A 23624-nucleotide genomic window follows, 5' to 3' on the forward strand; every position below is an offset into this window, starting at 1 on the left:
TTCTCCCTCCTTCTTGGATGCTTTCCTGTACTACACAGGCTGGAAAGCCAAAAATTCCATGTCCTGATTTTCTTATAGTGAAAGTTCCAGATGTGGGAGATTTAGACCACGATTCAGATCTGACGAAATCTCAGCCAACCCAACGGGGAGCTCCAGAGCAAAGATTGCTCATTAAAGAAACCCACAGAAATGGCCAGGCCCTAGTGTCCTTACTGTGCTCAGTCACTGGCCGGGGGTTACCTTGGAAGAATGCAGATTCAGCTTGAAAGTGAAGGCAGATCATGAATTCATTAACAGCTGAGGCTGCCAGCAAGTTCTTCCTTCAAGGGAGTTATGAGCAGTGAACCTCCATGGTTGCCACAATCCACCCTTGTGCTGTGTGGCTTCGTGTCACCGTATACACTTGCAGAGCAGCTTCTTTGGGTCCCAGTGAACCTCTCTTCCTAAGGGGAAACTGAGAAGAGGGAGTTTAGGGGCTCCAATTGGCATTCACTATCCCCACCTTCCCCACCCAATGTCCATTCTAAATTCCCTGCCTCCTCAGCTACCACCTCCATGGCTTACCTACTGAGTTGACTCCAACTCCCATTCCTGAGGGGTCTGGACCCCTGATAATCACACTTCTCAGATCAGGATGGCTGCACTTGTCCATTCACAGTCACATCTGGATAAAGGAGTAACAGGAAGTGCCCCCCGCAGATCACCTGAGTTCTGTAAATATTCCTCTCAATTGTATAAGAAAGAGGTGTAAGCCTCACCTTTTTCTGCTGGTCAGGGCCAATGACACCTTTCAGGACAATAACTCCTGTTCTTGCCTGCTGGTCCTGAATATAAAGAGCCAAAGTGCTCAGAGGGCAGCTGAGGCTGGTAGTTTAATGGAAATCTTGCTGTGTCCCTTGGCAAGGGTGTGTCCCCTTTTGGAACCAGGACCTCTAATCCTGCAGAGCCCAGAGTTAAAGGGACAAAAAGAAATGTCCCCTAGTGGGTCATTGCAAATGATGTTAAGTAGGGCCACTTCTGCTTCTATACCTTGGTTCCTACTGGAGACCCAGCACCATATGGAGGTGTCTGATTCAGTATGTGTACTTCATCCTATTGGATGCCTATGAGTTAGTGTTTCAGCTGTGCCTTTTGCAGAGTGTTGCCTGTGAGTTAGTGTTTCAGTTGTTTCTTTTCAGCAAATCATTTCATTACTCTAATAGGCTGGCAGCTTCTGGATGGGGCAGTATGTGATATGACCATTGGGTCTCCTGGTTATAGCTCTCACTCTCATAACTCCTTCTCCCCCATACCTTCAGTGGGTTCTCTGATCAGATGCTGAATTGTCTAGGATTCTATGACTATGGATCAGGCATTCCATAGCCAGACCCTCCAAATCTGATCAAAATCCCATGCAGCTATCTTCTACTGTGATGCAGTAACAGAGAGACCCAATTAATTAATTTTATTGATGTAGATCCTGTAAAAGTACAACTTAAGAGTGCAATTGGTACAAAGATAGAAACAAATCTACACATACTAGTCACCTAACTTATGATGAAAATGACACTGCTGTGCAGTGAGTGGTAATAGATGATCATGTCAATAAATGGTGCTGGTTGGGCAGGTGGTGTGGCCCACACCTGTAACCCCAGCACTGTGGGAGGCCAAGGTGGGAGTATCACTTGAGGCCAGGAGTTTGAGATCAGCCCAGGGAACAAAGTGAGACCCTATGTCTACCAAAAAATGTTTAAAAATTAGATGGACATGGTGGCACACACTTGTAGTACCAGCTACTTGAGGCTGCAGTGAGCTATGATCATGCCACTGCACTCCAGCCTGGGAAACACAGTGAAACCTTGTCTCTAAAAAATAAATGAATCCATACATACATACATAAAAATAAATGATGCTGGACTGGGAGCAGTGGCTCATGCCTGTAATCCCAGCACTTTGGGAGGCCGAGACAGGTGGATCACCTGAGGTCAGGAGTTCAAGACCAGCCTGACCAACATGGCAAAACCCCGTCTCTACTAAAAATACAAAAATTAGCCGGGCGTGGTGGTGGGCACCTGTAATCCCAGATACTTGGGAGGCTGAGGCAGGAGAATTGCTTGAACCTAGCAGAGGTTGCAGTGAGCCAAGATCACACCATTGCACTCCAGAGCCTGGGCAATAGAGTGAAACTCTGTCTCAAAAAAAAAAAAAACAAAAGATGCTGGTCAACTGGATATCCATATGGAAAAAATGTATCTTGATCTTAAGCCTTCCTTACACTACACTAAAAAAATAAATCCAGCTGGATAGTTGATCTAAATGTGAATGGTAAGACAATAAAGCTTTAGGAGAAAACAGAAAATTTCTGATACCTTGGAGTAGGCAAAGATTTCTTAAAAAGACAACAAAGTACTTACCAAAAAGGAATGTACTTATGAATTGGAGTTTAATAAAATTGAGAACTTATGTTTATCAAACAAACAAATCACGTGGAATGTGAAAAGGCAAGCTAGGTCCAGGAGAAAATATTTGAAATGGCACCTGCTTAACAAAGGACTCCTACCCATTTATATAAAATTCTCTGATTTTCTTACAAATAAGAAAAAGAGACAGCCCAATAAAAAGAGCAAAGGGCAAGACTTTAACAGGTGCTTTACCAAAGAGGATATCATTCATTTAATTCATTTGTTTCTGTTTATTTTCTTTTATTTATTTTTTATTTTATATTTTTTATTATACTTTAAGTTCTAGAGTACATGTGCACAACGTGCAGGTTTGTCACATATGTATACATGTGCCATGTTGGTGTACTGTACCTGTTAACTTGTCATTTACATTAGGTACTTTTTTAAAAAATTATACTTTAAGTTCTAGGGTACCTGTGCACAACGTGCAGGTTTGTCACATATGTATACGTGTGCCATATTGGTGTGCTGCACCCATTAACTCGTCATTTACATTAGGTATATCTCCTAATGCTATCCCTCCCCTCTCCCCCCACTCCACGACAGGCCCTGGTGTATGATGTTCCCCACCCTGTGTCCAAGTGTTCTCATTGTTCAATTCCCACCTATGAGTGAGAACATGTGGTGTTTGGTTTTCTGTCCTTGCGATAGTTTGCTCAGAATGATGGTTTCCAGCTTCATCCATGTCTCTACAAAGGACATGAACTCATCCTTTTTTATGGCTGCATAGTATTCCATGGTGTATATGTGCCACATTTTCTTAATCCAGTCTATCATTGATGGACATTTGGGTTGGTTGCAAGTCTTTGCTATTGTGAATAGTGCCACAATAAACATACATGTGCATGTGTCTTTATAACAGCATGATTTATAATCCTTTGGGTATATACCCAGTAATGGGATTGCTGGGTCAAATGGTATTTCTAGTTCTAGATCCTTGAGGAGTTGCCACACTGTCTTCCACAATGGTTGAACTAGTTTACAGTCCCACCAACAGTGTAAAAGTGTTCCTATTTCTCTATATCCTCTCCAGAACCTGTTATTTCCTGACTTTTTAATGATTGTCATTCTAACTGGCGTGAGATGGTATCTCATTGTGGTTTTGATTTGCATTTCTCTGATGGCCAGTCATGATGAGCATTTTTTCATGTGTCTGTTGGCTACATAAATGTCTTCTTTTGAGAAGTGTCTGTTCATATCCTTCACCCACTTTTTGATAGGGTGGTTTGATTTTTTCTTGTAAATTTAAGTTCTTTGCAGATTCTGGAGATAAGCCCTTTGTCAGATGGGTAGATTGTAAAAATTTTCTCCCATTCTGTAGATTGCCTGTTCACTCTGATGGTGGTTCTGTTCTGTTCAGAAAATTCTGTTGTATTGGTCTGTCTGTCCAGTCGTGAACTATTATTATGCTAATTTAATTATAGAAGCTTTACAATATGTTTTCATATCTGATATGGCTATGCTCCCCTCCCCACCATTACTCTTGTCTTTCTTGCCTCTTGGCTGTTCTTGCCTGTCCTTTTTCCTATGTGACTTTATTTTTTTAATTGTATAAATTTATGGGATATAAGTACAATTTTATTACATGCATAGTGGTGATATCAGTGCTTTTAGGATATCCATCACCCAAATAACATACTTTGTACCCATTAAGTGATTTCCAATTATCTATCCCCTTCCACCCCTTCACTCTTCTGAGTCTCCATTGTCTGTCATTACCCTCTCTACTTACATATACACCTTTTCTGGCACTCATTTATAAGTGAGAACAGGCAATATTTGTATTTCTGTGTCTGGCTTGTTTCATTTATGATAATGCCCTCCTGTTCCATCCAAGTTGCTGCAAAAGACATGATTTCATGTTTTTATGGCTGAATAGTACTTCATTATGTATATATACCACATTTTCTTTATCAATCACCTGCTGATGGAAACTAGGTTGCTTCCATATCTTTGCTATTGTGAGTAGTTGATAAACATACAAGTGCAGGTATCTTTTTGATATACTGATTTCTCTTTCTTTGGCCAGATACTCAGTAATGAGATTCCTGGATCAAATGGTAGTTCTATTTTTAGTTCTTTGCGAAATCTCCCTACTGTTTTCTATAGAGATTGTACTAATTTACATTCCCGTCAACAGTGTATAAGCATTCCCTTTTCTCCACACCCTCCCCCAAATCTTTTATCTTTTTAATAATAGCTTCTGATTGGGGTAAGATGATATCTCATTGTGGTTTTAATTTGCATTTCTCTGATGATTAGTGACGTCAAGCGTTTTTTCATATACCTGTTGGCCATTTGTATGTCTTCTTTTGAAAAAATGTCTATTTATGTCCTTTGCCCACTTTTTAATGACAGTATTTGTTTTTTTTTTTCCCGTTGAGTTTTTTAAGTTCCTTGTATATTCTGGATAATAGTTGCATGTAGGATAGTTTCCAAATATTTCTCTCATTCTGCAGATTATTTGTTCACTCTGTTGATTATTTCTTTTGCTGTTCAAAAGTGTTTTCATTTAGTTAAGTCCCATTTGCCTGTTTTTATTGCCTGTGCTTTTGAGGTCTTAGTCATAAATTCTTGCCTAGACCTATATCTAGAAGAATTTTCCCTAGGTTTTCTCCTAGTATTTTTATAGATTTGGGTCTTTTGTTTAAGTCTTTAATCCATCTTGAGTTGATTTTGGTATATCCATGTGACTTTAGAATAATTTTGTCTTCTTTATGAAAAATCTTATTAGCATTTTTGTTGGAATCACAATAAATAAACAAATAGGTTAACTTCAGGACAACTAACACCTTTATGATAATGAATTTCCTTATCCAAGAATATAGTATGTGTCCCAATTATTCAAGTTTAACTTTGTGTCTTTCTGAAATGTTTTGAATTTTTCCTCATATAGGTTTTGTATGTTTCATGTTCCATTTTCTTCCTAGGTATTTTATGGTTTTTTGGTTGTTGGTTTTTTGTTTTGAAACAGGGTCTTGCTCAGTTGCCCAGGCTGGAGTACAGTGACATGAACATGGCTCACTGCAGCCTTGATCTCTTGGGCTCAAACAATCCTTCTGCCTCAGACTTGTGGGTAACTGGGACTACAGGTGTGTGCTACACTTGGCTAATATTTTTTTTCATAGAGATAGGGTCTTTCTCTGTTGCGCAGGCTGGTCTTGAGCTCCCGGCCTTAAGTGATCCTTCTGCCTCGCCTTCCCAAAGTGCTGAGATTACAGGTGTGAGCTACTGCATCTGGCCTGTTGTTTTTTAAATGGGATCTTCTCTTTCATGATACATTCTAACTGGTTTACATTTGTGGATAGGAAAGCTATTGATTATTTCATTCAATATTAAATTTACTTTTTTGTTTTACTGAATTCTTTTTTATTGGTTATATATAATTTTTCATGAATGTACAGTATTGCATTATATAAAAATACTGTAAGTTAATTAACCAAACTCTTGATATTGAACATTTAGTTTTATGTGTGTGGGAGGTGGGTATGTTTTACATTTTTCCACTATTAATACAAAGATGTTTACATCCTAGTGGCTAAATATTTTTTGTTTCTTTAATCATTTCCTTATAATAAATTCCTGGAAGTGAATTTGCTGCTTCATTGGATGTCAAAACTGGAAAGCTTTAAGAAATACGTTTTGACAAATTGCCCTGGAGAGGGCTTGTACCCATTTATTCTCTAACAAGTTATGTCTGAGAAGGAATAGAGTTTAATTTTACTGGGCCAAGCAAAACATCAAGCTCATTAAAGGCCTAGGGCAATAACTTTCAAATTATTTAGTCACAGACTTTCTGTTTACAAGGAAGTTTATGTATTATACTGAATTATATGAAATTGACATTTTTGCAGGTAATATGGTTGAATATCAGCAGTTTCCTATGGTTCAACCTAACAGAAGCCTAACAGGTATAGCAAAAAAAAAAAAAAAAAAAAAAAAAAAAGGCACAGCTGTTTTGACTGATGATGGAGTAGGGGTATTCAGAAGACCTCAGAGAAGGGCTTAAGAGCAGCTCTCTAGGCACAAAGCCCTGGGTGGGAAGGCAGGTGCGGGATCTGGGAACCCTCAGGGTCTCAATCAGGGAGGGCGAGTGTGTGGACAAGCGTGGTGGACAGTGTGAGGGCCCTGATTGCCTGTGGGATAGGAGCTGGCAGAGAGGACGAGAACGTCAACATCTGGCAAGGGAACAGGTGCTTTGGACATTTGCCTTTAACAGCAAGTCTGACCTTGCCCTTTTGTGGGATTGCAATGTCTGAGAAGCAGTACCAAGTTCCTACAATGTGTCTGTGTTGTGTGGAAAGATGTGGGTTCAATCCCAGATCAAGTATTTATTAACAATGTGACTTAGGGCAAGTTTGTAAGTTTTTCTATGAGTTAGTGTTATTTTCTGTAAACTGTGAATAAGAATTCCTACCGTATCAGTTTGTTATTAAAATACGATGCTATGGCCGGGCGTGGTGGCTCACGCCTGTAATCCCAGCACTTTGGGAGGCTGAGGCAGGGTGATCACAAGGTCAGGAATTCCAGACGAGCCTGGCCAATATGGTGAAACCCCGTCTCTACTAAAAATGCAAAAATTATCCTGGCGTGGTGGTGGGTGCCTGTAATTCCATCTACTCAGGAGGCTGAAGCAGGAGAATCTCTTGAACCTGGGAAGTAGAAGTTGCAGTGAGCCGAGATCATGCCACTGCACTCCAGCCTGGACAACACAGTGAGACTCCATCTCAAAAAAAGAAAAATGCTACTACTAGTTACCTTAGATAAAGTATTTACATAGCACACAATAGATTCTCAAAAATGTCAGTTGTAATAATAATTTTGTTATCTTATATTCATTCCTTTTTCTCTCATCAAAGTTCAAAAGGACATCCAAATGTGTGTTCGTTTACAGAGTTTATCTTAGGGATTCCACCTCCCTAATATGTCTGTGAACCAAGGAATACAATAACAGTAATAATTCCTCTCACTTTATTGAAAAGAAACTAAAGCAGCTTATTATTTAACTCCATGAGGACCATTAAGCACTGGGACTCATTTTTATTCTCAAAGACTCCCAGGTGAAAAAGACCTGGAAATCATCTGTTAGTTCAAGTTGAGTCTGATTTCTGATTCACATCTGCAATACTCTTGGTGAGACACAAGCAAGCCTAAGGATGGATAGCAAAATCCACAATACCCGTGCCATCACGCCTCTTTCAAGGTCTCATGTAAACATTATTAATTTTTTTAACTTGTCCAAGTTCACAAAGCTAACTCTTTTTTAATGATATTTATTTTACTGCTGAGCCCTGATGGACCTCAGAATCTTTTTCAACAAACTCTGGAAGCAGCTAATACTAAACAATTTGATCTGTCACATTGAGTTGAAATCTATGTGCTGTTCTGACCTAGCCTCTAGCCAAGAGCTAGCCAAAGGCTGGGAATGCAATTCCATTTGCAAGAGCTAGTTTCATCTCTGGAAAAAACATGCTGTCTCATTTCACTTTTGAATTCCCCCAAAATATATGCATAAATGCTTAATAAAGATTTTTACAATGAATGAATAAATAAATAACTAAATGGAAGATTTACAGAAGTGTTTCATAACTTGCCTCAGATCTCCTAGAAAATATGTTGGTTCATCAAACATTTATTGAGAACCTATTATGTTAAGTACTATTTATGTGAGGTGATCAGGAAAGTCTGCAATGATATGACTTTTTAAGTTACAGTGAAATATACATAACATAAAATTGACCAGTTTAACCATTTGAAAGGTACAGTTCAGTGGCATTAAGTACAATCTCACTGTTGTGCAACCATCGTCCCCATCCATCTCCAGAACTTATTCACGGTCATAAACTGAAACTCTCAACTCATTAAACCTAAATCATCCACTATTCCATCCCCCCATCCCCTGGCAACCACTGTTCTACTTTCTGTCTCTATGAATTTGATTACTCTAAGAACCTCGTAAGTGAATTCATGCAATATTTATCCTTTTGTTTCTGGCTTATTTTACTCAGGATAATGTCTTCAAAAGTTCATCCATCTTGTAGCACATACCAGAAGACGACTTTTTAAAAAGCTTTTAATTAAAACATAACATAAAAAGTGAAAAGTGCATAACTTGCTCACAAACTGAACACATCAGGTTAAGTAGTGTCTACATAAGAAATGGAAAGTTACCAGAAGGGCAGAAGACCTCCCCATGCTCCACTCCTAACCCCCGAGAATAATCTCTATCCTGACTTCTAACAGCATAATTTTGCCTAGTTTTTAACTTTATGTAAATTAAAGCATACAGTATTTTTTTTTCTATTTTGCTTTCTTTTGCTCAATATAATGTTTGTGGTATTCATCCATATTGTTGTGTGTAGTTATATTTCTTTCATTCTCATTGCTATACAGTATGTTATCATGTGAATATACCACAATTTATATATCATTATATTGTTGATGGAGACTCAGGTAGTTTCTGGTTTTTTGTTATATAAATAGTCTTGCTATGGCTAGGCATGGTGGCTCACACTTGTAATCTCAGCACTTTGGGAGGCGGAGGTGGGTGGTTCACTTGAGGCCAGGAGTTTGAGACCACCCTGGGCAACATAGGGAGACCCCGTGTCTACAGAAAATTAAAAAATTGGCCAGGTGGGCCGGGCATGGTGGCTCACACCTGTAATCCCAGCACTTTAGGAGGCTGAGGTGGGTGGATCATGAGGTCAAGAGATCAAGACCATCCTGGCCAACATGGTGAAACCCTGTCTCTACTAAAAATACAAAAATTAGCTGGATGTGGTGGTGGGCGCCTGTAGTCCCAGCTACTCGGGAGGCTAAGGCAGGAGAATCTCTTGAACCCTGGAGGCGGAGGTTGCACTGAGCCAAGATTGCGCCACTGCACTCCAGCCTGGCAACAGGGTGAGACTCCATCTCAAAAAAAAAATAAATAAAATTAGCCAGTTGTGGTGGTGCACAGCTGTAGTCCTAGCTACTTGGGAGACTGAAGCAGGAGGATTGCTTGAGCCCAAGGGTTTGAGACTGCAGTAAGCTATGATTGTGCCACTGCACTCCAGCCTGGGCAACAGAGCAAGACTCTGTCTCTACAAATAAATAAATAAATAGTACTGCTACAAACATTCCTGTACATGCCTTTTGGTAAACATATGAATGGATTTCTATTATATATTATGTATATGCTATATGAATATATCATATAAATATATTGTATATATGCATATATACATATATTCAGAATTAAAAATGCTGGGTCACAGAGTATGCCTATATTAAGCTTTAGTAGCTTTTCAATGTGGTTTACCATTTAGGAAGGGTCATTTAAGCTGTGGCCTGAAAAACAAAATGGAATGGAAGCTGCATTGAGATTTCCATGCTAACATCTCCCTACTGCTATGACAAAAATGTGACCTTTTATAAAGTGGTTAGAGTCAAATGGGAGAAGTCCTTTGCCTCTTTTTTGCTGTGGTCTCCCAGTGCACTTTAGTGCGAAGAGCCTCTGTCATTTTGGTCAGACCCAGGGAGTCAAGAGATGATGACTGATGACTCAGCCTCCTCAGCTCAGCTTCCCAGAGCTCCACTCACCACATCAGTGAGCCTGGCATGCAGGGGGAGACATAAACACAACCATGGTGTTGATATCAATCCTAGCAGAGATGTCACAAGCCAAGGCCTGGGAAGAGGAGGAAAGAATCACGATAAAACTTCAGTGGAAAAAAGACCAAGTGAGAGACTTGAAAGTCACGACTAAAGAATTGTGTAAATAACAGTGGCAAATGACAACAAAAGGCCTCGACTGCTAAAATAATCAGTGGTACCTGTTTCAGATCCCCAGGCTTCTCTGTTTTTGGGAGGTCTTTGGTGCAGGGCTTTGCCCATTGTGTGGCCTGGGATGACAGCCAATTGATGGAAGCTGGAATTCAGGGCTTTCTTCTCAACAGAAGTTAAAGAAGGCAAAAAAAAAAAAAAAAAGCCAACAACAACAACAAAAAAAAATCTGGCCACGAGTGATGTCTATCAGTGCTGTGTGGGTGTGAGAGCCTCCCCTTTGTCTTAATAGAGAATATAAACATACCTGAAGAGGAGCCCCAAAGGCCTGGTAGGAATGGGTCATTTTGAGAAAAAGTTTCCAATGGGAAAGATAAAAATCTAGTTGTTTTGCCCTTCAATGTTTTAGAGTTTCCTCAGAGCACAGAGAAATCTTAGTTTGCTTCTCCTTAAGGTACTGCTCATAAAGTCCTGTCTTTTAAAGAAAAGGAACAGAGTGAAAAATGATTGATAAGTCAAAGTGAAGTTCCCTTTTCCAAACATGTGTCCATAAGTGACTGATCTGGGGTCCCTTCAGAATTGCATGCTGTGTCTTTAATCCATTTCCTATTTAGAAAAAAAATGTGGCTCACTGCCAGCACAGTGTTCTTGCGGCGAACGGGAAGTGGCTTTAGGTAGCCAGACAGGTATGCGGCAAACTACCTTTCATAACAATGCCTCAGGCCAGAAGGGATTGGGTCTTACGCCAAAAACATCTTTTGATTATCTTTCTTTAGTATGTACAAAAATTGAGACTTAAAAAGTATTTCAGGGCCATCATTTTAAATTTCAGTGGAATGTTCATGTTACTGATTAGAGTTGTGTCTGTAAAAAGTATTAAAGATTGAAGTGTGTTTCTATTCTGTAACAGTCGCATATGTGTGTATTCTAACAGAATTTCTTGTATGAAATAATTGCCTTTCATTTATGTTTCTCTTAAGAGTTCTCAAGGAAAATACAAGTTAAATTAGTTAAGAAAATTCTGATTAGTTTGGTTCCACCTACCTGCATATTGATTTCTCTATATATATGGATAAAAGAAGTCAATTTAAATATGTTGACCCATGTGGTCCAGTTTATATGACATTCGAATAAACACAACTTTGAACACCAAGACTAATTGGAAAATAATTCAAATATTTACCAAGGACTCTTGAAGAATGTCAAAAGAATATCTAGCAGAAGTCCTAACAGTTATTTCTGCATCTTTCTTTCTATTTCCCATTACTCTGAAGTTTTTTTCCAAAGACTTGCTCAACTCACAAAATCTCTTTCTCATCCCTGCATTGCACTCAGGGTTCTGGTCTTTTTCCTCCCTCTCTCCCAACAAAACACAAAAGTAGATAAATTTGTTTCTTTATAAGATTGAAAAAAAAAGTCCCAGTCTGTATCTTATCTTCCAGTTCTCAGATCTTTCTACCCATTGGCCTGATTAGCTTCACAGAGTCCTGGAGACAAGCTAGCAGTCACAGAGAGGGAAGATTGTGAACCCTTATACAGTCATGCTTATGGTCCCAGTTGCACAATAATTTTAAATACAATTCATACAACAGGCCGTTTCCCAGTCACTAAATGACAAAACTTTCTTTGTAATAAGAGGCAAGGCCAACAGTGACCAAAATTCACATTTTTGAAGCCTGGAGAAAGGGATGAGGGAAGAGGTGAAATGTGGTATAAAATGAGTAACAGCTTTGAGCAGAGGTGGCATTCTGCCTTAGACCCTCCTCTTCCCCTCGTCTTATGACATCACACATGCCTATGCTTTTCCCTAGAAGCCCTATTTCTTGAAATCTGAGACCATAACCCAACAAATCATTCCCTTGAAAGTTTACTTACTTTTTGATGGTTATTTGATATGAAGAAGAGATCGAAAAGAGAGCAGAACTTCAAGGTTGAATTTGGCCATTTCCATGCTAGTTCATATTGGTGCCTGAGAGTGTCCTCACTAGGATCTCATTTCTGCTAAAGTCAAACAGTATCTGATCTCTGCCTATCCAAGGGCTGGTATGGGCTTAATGCCAACGTTTAATGCTGGAATCTAAAGCTGGGACAGGTAAGGTGCTTCACCTGCAGCATCCCAAAATCAGAGCAGGCAGAGAGGAAGTCTAGGAGCATACAGAGTAAAAATGTATAAATAATATGATTTGATAAGATACAAGCACAATAAAAAGTTAGAAAAGAAAAATACTAAATACACGTTAAATGTATATACGCTGAAGAGATTGCCAGATAAGAGGGTTTACACAGTGTAGTGGAACAAGTGAAGAAATGTTTCCTTAGAGAATAATATATTAAGAAAATATCCATGTCACCTGTATTGGTTCAGAAAGAGTTATTTTGAAAGCACCTGGTTGTCTTAGGATTAAACTGCCTAGCCCTTAGGGAAGGAGACAGGGGCTTGTTCATTCATTCATTAACTCACAATATATTAAAATTGTACTTACTATATACCAAGCACAGTATTAGGCACTAGAAATAGGGTATGGAATATGACCAACATGTTGCTTATCCTCTTGGAGCTTACAATATAACAGGGAAGACAGACCTTGGAAAGGTTATTACTCATTCAGACAATGAATGTGTGCAAAGAGAGTGATGATAGAGAAGTGCATGGTGCTATTGAAGGCATTATGGAAGAATATGACCAAAAAAGAGGACAGGGTTGCTTTCTTATCAGTGAATATCAGTTGAGCAATTCAGGTGCCACTGCTTCCACCTCTGGGCATGGGCTTTCTCCCTTGCCTGGAAAGAATACATTAACATCAGATTAAGCAAAGAGCTCATAAAATGCATGATGGCACACTGACCAATCAAAACATACCAAGCATTCTTTTCCAGAGGACTGGGAAAGAGATTCATTTTGAAATAATTAGCTGGCAATAGGTTCAACATGAAAAAAATAAACATTAAGCCATAATTATTTTTCAACAGAACTGGAGACTTATTCATCCTACTTTCTGAAATTGTATATCTATTTCATAGCACTGGAAGCTCAATACTATGTTTAATGTTCTGAGGGTAAAAACACGATGTCTGTTTTATTTCACAACATGAATTGAAAGCGTTTGTGGGACAGGATGTTGTTTTGGTTCAATAGGTTGTTCAAGGATCCTTAGGAGTTTTATCCAGTAACTGCTTTCAGCTTTAAGAAATTAATGTTTCCATTTGGTTTTCAGATCCAAAAACTGCGTAAGCAGATTTTTCTGTGTTTGATGCCTTATCCAATTGCTAGTGTGGTTTAAGGTAATCAATCATATAACTGAGAGTTAAAGAACTCTGGCTAAGAGTTTTTACACAAATAAAACTTGCATTGGTTTTAGTGTGGATGGTGCTTGTTCAAGGACTGTAGGAATAGGTTGTAGTCAAACCTCAGAAATGTTTCAGATTTGCAGCTCATGCACTGGTTGGGAAGGCTATACCTTATGATTCAGGTAAGATACAGGCAGGGGTCGTGTTAGGAAATGAGAATACCTGATGGGAACAACAAAGTTACTGATTCTCTTGGCTCCCCAGCAAATCTCTACCTGTCCCTCATGAATCTTTATGCCAAATTCCAGAAGGAAAAGCTCTCTTTCTCTGGGATATCCGGGGAAGATGGAGGTTCCATTCCAGCATTCCTTTCATCACAAATTTACTAGTCATATACTGTGGCAGGCATCTAACAGCACAAAGACATAAGATTATAATCCCAAGGAGCTCACTGTCTAATAAAGGAAAATTAGCATAAATAAAATACTTGCAATGTAGTATAAGTACAATGCTAGGAACATTCATGTTATATTTTCAACCAGGAGGCAATGCAATTAGCAGTATCAGGATTCAGGAGAGAGAAGTGTGGCAAAGAATACTGCATAGAAGTGAACAACAAGGTGGGGAAGGGAAGGAAACCCTTCCCCAGGGTTTGTATTTAGGAATACAATGAAATTAGTCAAGGTGGTCACAGCCTATCTTCTTTCAGGACCATTTTCCCCTTCATAGGTCTATCATGCCCATCTTCCAGTGCTCAATACTTTCCTGTTGCCCTCTAGAGGCCCAGAGTTCACCACTCTGGAGTCCTATCTACCTTGGTCTGCCCTTACTTGGCCCAGTATTGTCACCTGTTCTGATCTTTCTCCCAAATTTTACGCTGACTCACTGTCTTAGTTTCCTTTTGTTGCAGTAACAATTACCATTAAAGTAGGGCTTAAAACAGCACAAATTTTTTATCTCATTGTTTTGAAGGTCAGAAGTCTGAAATTATATCATTGGGATAAAAACCACGGTGTCGGCACAGCTGCATTCCTTTCTGGAAACTCAAGGAGAATCTATTTTCTTGTCTTTTCTAGCTCCTAGAGGCTGCCCACATTCTTTGGCTTGTGGCCCCCTCCCATCTTGAAAGCCAGCGATAGCCAGTCAATCCCTTCTCGCATTGTTTCCCCCAGCTTTGCTTTTGCCATCACATTTTACCCTGACTCTTACACTGCCACTTCCTCTTTCACCAAGCACCCTGTGATGACATTGGGCCCAGCTGGATAATCCTGGATACTCTCTCTCTCTCTCTCTTTTACAGTCAGCTCATTAATAACCTCAATTCCATCTGCAACCTTAATTCTCTCTTGCCATGTAATGTAATGTAGTCACAGTTTCTGGGGATTAGAACGTGGTCATCTTTGGGGGTGACTGTTATTCTGCCTACTGCACCCACCTTCAATTCTACTATCAATCAAAATTTACTTGTATGTTCTCCAATGACTCCTCATTAGCTAAAAAGTGGACCTAATAATTGAACCTAAACAGAAGGTGTTAAAAGGAAATACGTAGGACCTGTCCCTACTTATTCTCCTGTCCCTGTTTACATATCATGAGTCAAGCATAGTTCTCTTCTATCTGAACCCAAATGAGCCTTCAGAATCCTTTTTCACATCCTGGCAACCACTTCCTTATGACCCTCTGTGATCTCTACACCTTACCCACCCCACTCTCTTCCTTGAGAACTACTGATCTTTTTGTCTCTATAGATTAGTCTGGATTTCCCAGAGTTTAATGCTAGTGGAATCACACAGTGTGTACTCTCACCCAAACTTCATTCAGTGTAAGTAGTTCATGACTCACCCATGCGTCATGCAATAGTTCATTCATTTTGGATCAGTATTGTGAACCAATATTCCATTGTATGGGTATACCACAATTTGTTTATATATTCACCTTTTAATGAACATTTAAGTTGTTTTACATTTTGGCTATTAAATATAAAGCTGCTATAAAAACTCAGGAATAAGTCTTTGAAAGGACATACATTTCCATTTCTCTTGAGTAAATACCTGGGAATTAAATAGCTGCATATATGACATGTATATGTTTAACTTCTTAAGAAACCGTCAAAATATTTTGCAAAGAGGTTGTACCATTTTACATTCTCCCTATCAGTGAATACAAATTCCAGTTTTTCTACATCCTCACCAGTACTTGGTAAGGTCAGTCTTTTTAATTTTAACTATTCTGATGGGTTTGTATACAGTGATATCTCATTGTGGTTTTAATATGCATTTCTCTAATGGTTAATGCTGTTGAGCTTTTCATGTGCCATTTGTATATCTTCTCTGATGATGTGTCCGATTAAATCTTTTGCCTAATATTTAATTGGAATGTTTGTTCTCTTATTGTTGAGTTTTGACAGTTCTTTATATATTCCAGATACAACTTCGTTATTAGATATAGGCTTTGCAAAGGTTTTCTCCTAGTCTGTGGCTTGCCTTTTAATTTTTGTTGTTTCATTTCATTTTCATTCTTTCATTTATAAAACAGTGTTATTCAAAGAGCAAAATGTTTTCATTTTGATGAAGTCCAATTTACCAATGTGTTCTTTTATGAATTGTCTTTTTGGCGTCATACCTAAGAAATCTTTGCCTTACCAAGATCATCATAAGTATTTCATATCTTCATTCATCTTATAAATGTTGACACTTCTAAATTTCAACTTCTGACACTTTGTTGCTAGTATATAGATGCCATGCTGTTAAATTCCTCTCCATCATGTCCAGAGGCACACAATGCCTGGCTATCCCACTCTTAGTGATGTTAAGATTAACCAATGAGTTTAGATAGTGTCAACATGATCTATTCATTAAAAAGGTTCTCCATCAACCTTTCACTTAATGTTTTTGGACCACTCAAATTGCCTACATAAATTATTTCATTAGAGGTTCCAAGCTGTTGATTTTTTGATTCCGTTATTCTTCCTGCATTTACTAGCTGTGATTCATTTATGAAGAAATTTTCCTGGTCCCCTATTTTATTAGCCTAAAATATAGCATGTGGAAAAAGAAGTATAAATACTTGATTCTCTTTTTTACTTTATTATTTTTATAATACATATTTAATACTCTAGAAACTACTAAAAGTCGTCAATAATGTTTTATTTTTGGAATATCTTAATGAACACATGCATTTATATTTAGTTGAAGTATTTCAATTCATTGGAGCCCTTATTTTTTGGATGCTTGAATTGTCCATCTTTGGCCAGTATGAGCCCTTTCTTACTGGTCTTTTTTCAGTATGACTCTAGTAGCCATTCATAACTTTCTTGCTTTCAGGAAAGACAAGATGTCCCAGATTCATCCTGTACCTTTCCTATTCTAGATGTCAAATGGCTATTTCTTTAAGGTGCTCTGGCTCCCTTCCTGGAGAAATGATATGAAGTGATCACAATCTAGATGCTAGGGACACTAATTACTCCTGCACTCTGATTGTTTCTTTTAGTGGGGTGTATGTTCATAATCAGAACTCAGTTTTAATTCTGTCAAGTTTAACAATGTTTTATTAATGATTAATCCTTTTTTGTGTCTTGTTTAAGGATATTTCCTTACTTGGAAGTTACAAAAGTATTCTCCCATATGATGCTCTGAAAGGGTTGAATATTTTGCCCTTCCTATTTAGGGCTGTGAACTAACTGGAATTGATTTTGTTATATGGTTAGGGTTCCAGTATCATTTTCCTCCAAAATAATGCTCAACTTTTCTATAATTGTTTATTGAAAGTTTCACTTATTTCTGACTTCTCTGCTATACTATCCCTGTAATAAATCAAATATCTTTATGTGTGTAGGTTGGTTTCTGGAGTATACATATTTTATTCTATTGGTCTATTTGCCTATCCTTGTATGAGTACCTCATTCTTTTAAGTTCTATAGCCTTTAAAACCCTTAGTATGCAGTAGAGCAAATCTTCCAATTATAATTGTGTCTTGGCTATGCTTGGTTCTTTGTATTCTTATATATGTTAGAATTGGCTTGTCAATATTCCTCCCCAAAATCCTAAGATTTTAATTGAACTACATTGACACTAATTTGTGGAGAATTGCAATATTTATAATATTGAGTCTTCCAATCAATGTACAGTAAATCTCTGTATTTGTTTAGGTCTCCTTTAATTTTCCTTGTTATAATTTTACAGTTCTTGCCACACAAATCTTGTAAACCTTAAATTACAGTTAATTCTAGTTATGTAATATGTTTGATATTACAATAAATGGCATAATCTTTTAAATTTTATTTTCTAAATGTTGCTTATATATAGAAATAACAAATTAGAAATTGATTTTTTTATTTAGTAGCCTTCTAAACTGAATTATTTACTCAAATAATTTATCTCTGAATTATTTTATACTTTTTATAAACATAATCATATCACCTGCAAGTATGCTATTTATATTTTGCATTTAATTTTTATATATCTTTCTTTTTTTACCTTGTTTTACTGTTTTGTCTAGGTTCCCTAAGGCAATGTTGACTAGAAGTGGGATAGTAACACCTTTTTTTTGTTCCTTATATCATAGAGAAAACTTTATGTCTCCTCATTAAGAACTGTTTGCTTGTGAAGTATAAATTTTTATTTTTATTAATTTTTAGACAAAAAAAGATCCTCTCAATTCCTACTTTACTAAGCTTTTCTTTTTTAATCACAAAAGAATTCAAATTTTATCTAATGGCTTTTTTTCTGCATCTATTTAATTGATTATATGATTTTTCTTTAACCTCTTAATATGGTAAATTACACTGATTAATTTTAAGTATTAAATCAACCTTGACTTGCTGGCATAGACCCTAATGATTAAATTACATACCTAGCAGGAAACGGTGGCTCATGCCTCTAATTCCAGCACTTTGGGAGGCCGAGGCGGGTGGATCACTTGAGGTCAGGGGTTCGAGACCAGCCTGGCCAACATGGTGAAACCATGTCTCTAATAAAAATACAAAAATTAGCCAGGTGTGGTGGTGGGTGCCTGTAATCCCAGCTACTCAGGGAGGCTGAGGCAGGAGAATCGCTTGAACCGCAAGGCGGAGGTTGCATAGAGCTGAGATCACGCCATTGCACTCCAGCCTGGGTGACACAGTGAAACTGTCTCAAAAAAAAAAAAATTACATTACCATTTTGCTATATTGGTTGATTCAGGTTGCCGCTTTAGTGGGATTTTAAGAGTGAGTGAAAGTAGGTTCATGTTTTCAATCTTCCATCTTTACTTTCAAGTTAGTACTAATTTTTTCGCCAGCTGATGTACTATATTGGCACCTTCACTCCATTCTAGTATTCCTTGCCACCCTTCTCTCTCCTAAATCCTGGTACTGCTAATTGCATTGTCTTCTGGTTGAAAATGTAACATGAATATTCCAAGCATTGTACTTATACTACATTGCAAGTATTTTCCTTTATTAGACAGTGAGCTCCTTGGGATTATAATCTTATGTCTTTGTGCTGTTAGATGCCTGCCACAGTACATGACCAGTAAATTTCTAATGAAAGGAATGCTGGAAAGGAACTTCCATTTTCCCGGGATATATATTAAAAATCCCTTATTGCAACATCACTATTTGGCAGCTGCTAAGAATGACAGCTGCCAAATGGTGTACAAGAATGTGTCGAAAGGCCCCATGGGGTATGATAAATTACACTAGCATAAATCATTCTTTTTAAACTTTCAAAGCATTTTTATAATTATCCTCTGATTTGACCCTCACAACTGAGAAATAGGTAAATTAGTAGCTTTATCCCTGCTTTACACATAAGTAAACAAGGCCCAGAGAAACTAAATATTTACCTAAGACTATACGCTAGTTTGGGGCCAAATTTGGTCTAGAATTCAGGTTTCCAGATGTTTAAACCCAGGATCTTTTTAATAGACCAGTGGTTCTCAAACTATGGATTACTTAGGGACTGCTATTGAACAGGGATGGGAGAGAAGATAGAGGGTGAAAAATCAGGAATCTGGGCCCCCTACTCATGTTACAGTTCTGCTTTTGTGTCTTCTACGTGTAAGTGTTCCATATAATTTATCACTTGGAAAATAGCTCTCTTGCTGATAACACGCAGCCACTAGTCTTTAAGTACATACTTGCTTTCTGGCACCATGTGATGTTTCAGGCTTCCTTTGTACATTCCGTGTCCTGGAATGGGTTTCAGCCATTTCTCCAAGGAGTTCTGGCTTCTTTTGGTGGAAATGAGATTTGGAATCCAGTATCTGGGCTCTAGGTGGGCTCGTCGCTGCTGGTGCCTCATTGCTTCTAGCTCTTTACAGGAGACAGTGATAGGAAACTGCTTTTCTAAAATAAAAAAAAAGAAAAACAAAAAGATATAAGAAAAGCCTGAGTTTCTAGTAATACTTGTAATTCAAATGCATTACCACATGATTATTTCTTACCTTCTCCCATTCCATTTTTGTATCTCCTTCTTCCATAGTGAAAACCCTGCTTCTCAAACAACACCACCACCAATATTTGTTCACTTCTATTCTGCAATGCACACAAAACAGTTTTTGAGCTACAACACCATACACCTGTTCAAAACTAGTAAGTAGTCAAATTTCTTTGCATTTCTTGTTATTCTTCAAAAATATTTCTAATTTTGGCCGGGTGCAGTGGCTCACGCTTGTAATCCCAGCACTTTGGGAGGCCGAGGCGGGCGGATCACGAGGCCAGGAGATCGAGACCACGGTGAAACCCCGTCTCTACTAAAAATGCAAAAAATTAGCCGGGCGTGGTGGCGGGCACCTGTAGTCCCAGCTACTCGGAGAGGCTGAGGCAGGAGAATGGCGTGAACCTGGGAGGCGGAGCTTGCAGTGAGCTGAGATTGCGCCACTGCACTCCAGCCTGGGCAACTTGTTGCCTCATTTGTAGAGCGGGAGTTTCTCGTGAGTCATCAAAAAATTCTAATTTTATATGCTTTATTGGTGAATGTATGTGTATATATGCATATATGTTTGTGTGTGTATATATATGCGTGTGTGTGTGTACTGAGAAAAGCCTTAATTCCTGTTTATTCAGTCTCGACTTTGATCTCAACTACTCTATATAATCATTTTAATCTGTTGTTGGTTATGTTTTTTCACTTTTTTTTGACAATAAATGCATATACACTTTTATTTTCTCTTCATTATTAAAAAGATAGCATATTGTATGCACACTCTATTATATTTTTGCTTTAACACTTAAAGATATATTTAAATTTATCAATTTACAATTTTATGTTTAGTATTCTCTTATTTTTTGTTTAAGAATTCTTTACCTGCCCAAAGATCACAAAAATTTTCCACTATATTATCCTCTAAAATTTTTAAAAGTTTTGCCTCTTACAGTCCAGCTTTTAATGTCTCTAGAGTCGATTTTGTGTATGATATGAGGGAGGTACCCATTCCATTCTTAAAAAGAGTTTCCATTTATCTCATACACTTTTTCAAACAGTCTATTCTTTACTCAGTGATATTCGGTGTCAGTTCAGCTCTACATCAAGTTTCCACACATTCATGGATCGGCTTCTGGACTTTCTATTCTGTTTTATTTGTTACCCCGTCTATTCCTGAGAAAATCTTCTGTCTAAAACTTTCAGACATATTTTTATTTTATTAACTTTCATTTTAGGTTTTGGGTACACGTGCAGGTTTGTTAAATAAATTGTGTGCCATGGAGGTTGGTGTGCAGATTATTTCATCACCCAGGTAATAAGCATAGTATCTGATACGTAGTTTTTTGATCCTCCCCCTCCTCCTACCCTCCACTCCCCAATAGGCTCCAGTGTTTGTTGTTCCCTTGTGTCCATATCTATTTAATGTTTAGCTCCCACTTATAAGTGAGAACATGTGATATTTGATTTTCTGTTCCGTTTGTTCACTTAGGATGATGGCCTCCAGCTCCATCTATGTTGCTGCAAAGGACACGATCTCATTATTTTTTATGGCTGTGTAGTAGTCCACAATATATATGTCCCACAGTTTCTTTATCCAGTCCATCATTGATGGGCATTTAGGTTGATTCCATGTCTTTGCTATTGTGTATAGTGCTGTCATAAACATACACATGCATATGTCTTTATGGTAGAATGATTTATATTCCTTGGGGTATATACCCAATAATAGGATTGCTGGGTGGAATGGTAATTGTTTTAACTTTTTTCAGAAATCGCCAAACTGCTTTCCACAATGGCTGAAGTAATTTACATTCCCACCAGCAGTGTATAAATCCTCCCTTTTCTCCATAACCTTGTTAGCTATCAGCATTTGTTTTTCTTTTTTTTTTTTTTTTTTACTTTTTAGTAATAGCCATTCTGACTGGTTTGAGATGGTATCTCATTGTGGTTTGATTGCATTTCTCTAATAATTAATGATGTTGATATGGTTTGGCTCTGTCCCTACCTAATCTTGTCTTGAATTCCCAGGTGTTGTGGGAGTGACAGGCGGGAGGTAATTGAATCATAGGGGCAGGTCTTTCCCTTGCTGTTCTTGTGATAGTGAATAAGTTTCACGAGATCTGCTGGTTTTATAAAGATGAGTCTCCCTGCACAAGCTGTCTTCTCTTGTCTGACCCCATGTGAGATGTACCTTTCACCTTCTGCCATGATTGTGTGTCCGGAATTGATGGGTTCTTGGTCTCACTGACTTCAAGAATCAAGTTGTGGATCCTCGCGGTGAGTGTTACAGTTCTTAATGATGGTGTGTCCGGAGTTTGTTCCTTCTGATGTTCAGACGTGTTCAGAGTTTCTTCCTTCTGGCAGGCTCCTGGTCTCACTGGCTTCAGGAGTGAAGCTGCAACCCTTTGCGGTGAGTGTTACAGCTCTTAAGGCAGTGCATCTGGAGTTGTTCATTCCTCCCAGTGGGCTCGTGGTCTCGCTGGCCTCAGGAGTGAAGCTGCAGACCTTCGCGGTGAGTGTTACAGCTCATAAAGGTAGCGTGGACCCAAAGATTTACTGCAAAGAGCGAAAAAACAAAGCTTCCACAGTGCGGAAAGGGACCCCAGCGGCTTGCCACTGCTGGCTCAGGCAGCCTGCTTTTATTTCCTTACCTGGCCCCACCCGCATCCTGCTGATTGGTCCATTTTACAGAGAGCTGATTGGTCTGTTTTACAGAGAGCTGATTGGTGTGTTTACAAACTTTGAGCAAGACACAGAGTGCTGATTGGTGTATTTACAATCCCTTAGCTAGACACAGCCATTCTCCAAGTCCCCACTAGATTAGCTAGATACAGAGTGCTGATTGGTGCATTTACAAACCTTGAGCTAGACACAGAGTGCTGATTGGTGTATTTACAATCCTCTAGCTAGACATAAAAGTTCTCCAAGTCCCCACTAGACTCAGGAGCCCAGCTGGCTTCACCTAGTGGATCCTGCGCAGGGGCTGAGCTGCTGGCTGGGGGAGCCGCCCGCCCGTGGAGCTGCCCGCCAGTCCTGCGCTGTGCACCCGCACTCCTCAGTCTTTGGGCCATGGATGGGACTGGGCACCGTGCAGCAGGGGGCGGCACTCCTCAGGGAGGCTCAGGCTGCGCAGGAGCCCACAGCGGTGGGGGGGGGACGGGGCTCATGGCGGACTGCAGGTCCCAAGCCCTGCCCCTGGGGAGGCAGCTGAGGCCCGGTGAGAATTCAAGAGCAGTGCCAGCACTGCTGGGGGACCCGGCGCACCCTCCGCAGCTGCTGGCCTGGGTGCTAAGCCCCTCACTGCCCAGGGCCTGCAGCGCTGGCCAGCCCCTCTGAGTGCGGGGTTCACTGAGCCCACGCCCACCTGGAACTGCGCTGGCCTGCAAGCACCCCCCGCAGCCCCGGTTCCCACCTGTGCCTCTCCCTCCACACCTCCCCGCAAGCAGAGGGAGCTGGCTTCGGCCTAGGCCAGCCCAGAGAGGGGCTCCCACAGTGCAGTGGCAGGCTGAAGGGCCAGAGTGGGTGCCGAGGCCGAGGAAGTGCCAAGAGCGAGCCAGGGCTGGGAGGGCTGTCAGCACGCTGACACCTCTCGATTGTGAGGCCTCCTCAGCCACACGGAACTGTAAGTCCATTAAACCTCTTTCTTTTGTAAATTGCCCAGTCTCTGGTACGTCTTTGTCAGCAGCATGAAAATACAGATGTTGAACATTTTTTCATATGCTTGTTG

This window comes from Hylobates moloch, unplaced genomic scaffold (genome assembly GCF_009828535.3).
Source record: "Hylobates moloch isolate HMO894 unplaced genomic scaffold, HMol_V3 SCAFFOLD_3, whole genome shotgun sequence".
NCBI classification, from domain to species: Eukaryota; Metazoa; Chordata; class Mammalia; order Primates; family Hylobatidae; genus Hylobates; species Hylobates moloch.